The sequence below is a fragment of the Monodelphis domestica genome, chromosome 5, assembly GCF_027887165.1.
Source record: "Monodelphis domestica isolate mMonDom1 chromosome 5, mMonDom1.pri, whole genome shotgun sequence".
Taxonomy (NCBI): domain Eukaryota; kingdom Metazoa; phylum Chordata; class Mammalia; order Didelphimorphia; family Didelphidae; genus Monodelphis; species Monodelphis domestica.
The window spans coordinates 263,479,081-263,481,260 of NC_077231.1; the positions used below are offsets into that span (position 1 = coordinate 263,479,081).

The 2,180-nt window shown below is 36.0% G+C and overlaps 1 long non-coding RNA gene across 1 annotated transcript; it reads right to left on the reverse strand.

Moving 5' to 3' along the window:
- Positions 1–305: 305 nt before the first annotated feature.
- On the reverse strand, positions 306–1,151 carry LOC107650177 (uncharacterized). Its single transcript, XR_001625187.2, has 2 exons — positions 923–1,151; positions 306–457 (listed from the first exon to the last, which is right to left on the reverse strand). It is a non-coding gene; the product is annotated as an uncharacterized LOC107650177 (long non-coding RNA).
- Positions 1,152–2,180: the final 1,029 nt, after the last annotated feature.

A 2,180-nucleotide genomic window follows, 5' to 3' on the forward strand; every position in this document is an offset into this window, starting at 1 on the left:
GAAGTGGGGAAAAGACCCAAATTAAATGTCTAAAGAGACTACAATGAAAGTTTCTAGATGCCCATTCCTGGACTTTTAAGTATAAGATTGTTAAAACGTGGTCTCCCTCTGCCATCTCTTCACTGGTAACATGCCTACCCTTAGATTCCTCATTGATGCCTAAAATAGTCAAGAAAGGAATGAGACAGTTCATCCAACACCAATGAGAGCAAAATGACTAACAACAAAGCCCATAGATAATTCAAGAGTTGTATCATGATTTTTAGTATTTGTTATAGAAGCAAAAAGACATGGAGGCCAGTGGATTCAGGAAATGTTTGATATATAATGACAAAGACATGACATTGTTCTTGATGACAAATGTTGTCTTCACAATATTTGCTCTAAGAATTTACAAAGTTATGGAGAAAGCAGTTTAATTTAGCTGATCTTCCAAATCACCAATCCAAATGCCAGACTGTGGAGTAAAAAAAAGTGAATAAATTGCTTTGCACATTTTAATTTGTGTTCAATAAAACCTCAAGCTATTATCTGGTGAAAAAAAATTGTGGCCCATAGTGGAGTGGGAGAGGGACAGAGAAATGGTTTCTGATGTCATGTAGTTTTATTGTTTATATTAATGATTACTCAGTTTAAAGTTATTGTTTTCTTCACAAAAGAATTCAGCCTGTTATTTTTATTTTATAGCTCAGGATAGGCATCAGAGCAAGAAAAAGGGATCCTTTGTCCTTCTAGGGATCCATGGTCCCAAACTCAATGCACCACCCCTTTATGCCCACCTACCCTTTCTGTTAAAATGTTTGAGAATCAAAACTTCAAGGGAAATGAAATAATCTTTAAATGGGGGTGGGAAGAGACACCCCCCAGGAGGATATGGTTTTCCAGCATGGACTGAGGACTGGTTTCTCATCCCTAGACCTACCTTGTTTTGAGTTTCTACTCTCATCTTATCAGAGGAAGGGATGAGGTCAAGGAGATCCTCACCTCCACTGTCACAATCTTGTAAATGGCTTCACTTTACAATGTCTCTGTTCTAGCACCAGATTCTGACCCAGGCTTCTCCCTTAAAAAAAAAAAAAAGTATTCCTAGTGGCCCTTTAGATTATCTAGACTGAGACAATTCTTGCCTCTGGACAAAGCCTCAGTATTCCCATTCTGGTTATACTGATAACCTGATTCCATCATAAAGGCTCAAGCTTCACTGTGATGTTATTAGAATGATTCTGACTCTATTCAATTCTGTTCTCAGGACATTGATTCTCTCCTCATCAACATACCCTGCCTCCCCAGTTTTCTTCAGGCATTTTCATGAAACCAACCATCAAGTTGGGAAGGAGGTGTTGGGGAAGATGCCTTTAGATACCATTGCAAAGCCAGTGAAGCAGATTGTAATTGGTACCTTTTCGATCCATAGAAGTCTCTTCCATGACTGCTCATATCTCCTCCATAGAGAATCTGCCTAATATCTGAGAGCCTTCCTCTAGGTCTTGTCATATTTCATGAGGATAAGAAAAGCAATATGGGTGAAAATATGTGATCCCTCACCTCCCTTTCCAAGCATTTTTCTTTATTGATAGATTCCACAAACAGTTTCTTTTGGAGCTATTTGGATTGCATTCTATATATTTTCATTTTTATTCTTTTTTTAAGTTTGGTGTTAAATTTTTAATCTTTGCTCTAACTCAAGGATTCTTAACCTTTTTGTAGCATAGAATCCTTTAGCAGTTGGGTGAAGTCTATGGATCTCTTCTGAGAATAACATTTTTAAATGCATAAAATAAAATATATAGGATTACAAAGGAAATCAACAGTATCGAAATATAATTATCGAATTTTTTCCTCCTTAAACTCCAGGTTAAAAACACCTGCTCTGACAAGTTGATGGTCTAACTGAAGACAGTTGATTCAGACATTACTCCAATATGATATTATTTTCCTCTCTTTTAGGATTTTAAAATTCTATTCTCACCATGAAGCAGATTTTTAAAATGGCTTTGTATATTTTCGACAATAGTAAGCATCTATTGAATTGAGTTGAATTATTAACCAAGGAAGAGATCATCATGTAGACATTTGTGACTCCAAACAGGGTACACCCTCAGAATTTAGAGTTAATATACACTTCAAAAAAACAAATTGTATATGACTTCATATACTGTCAAAAGAAAAGTTTGAGAATC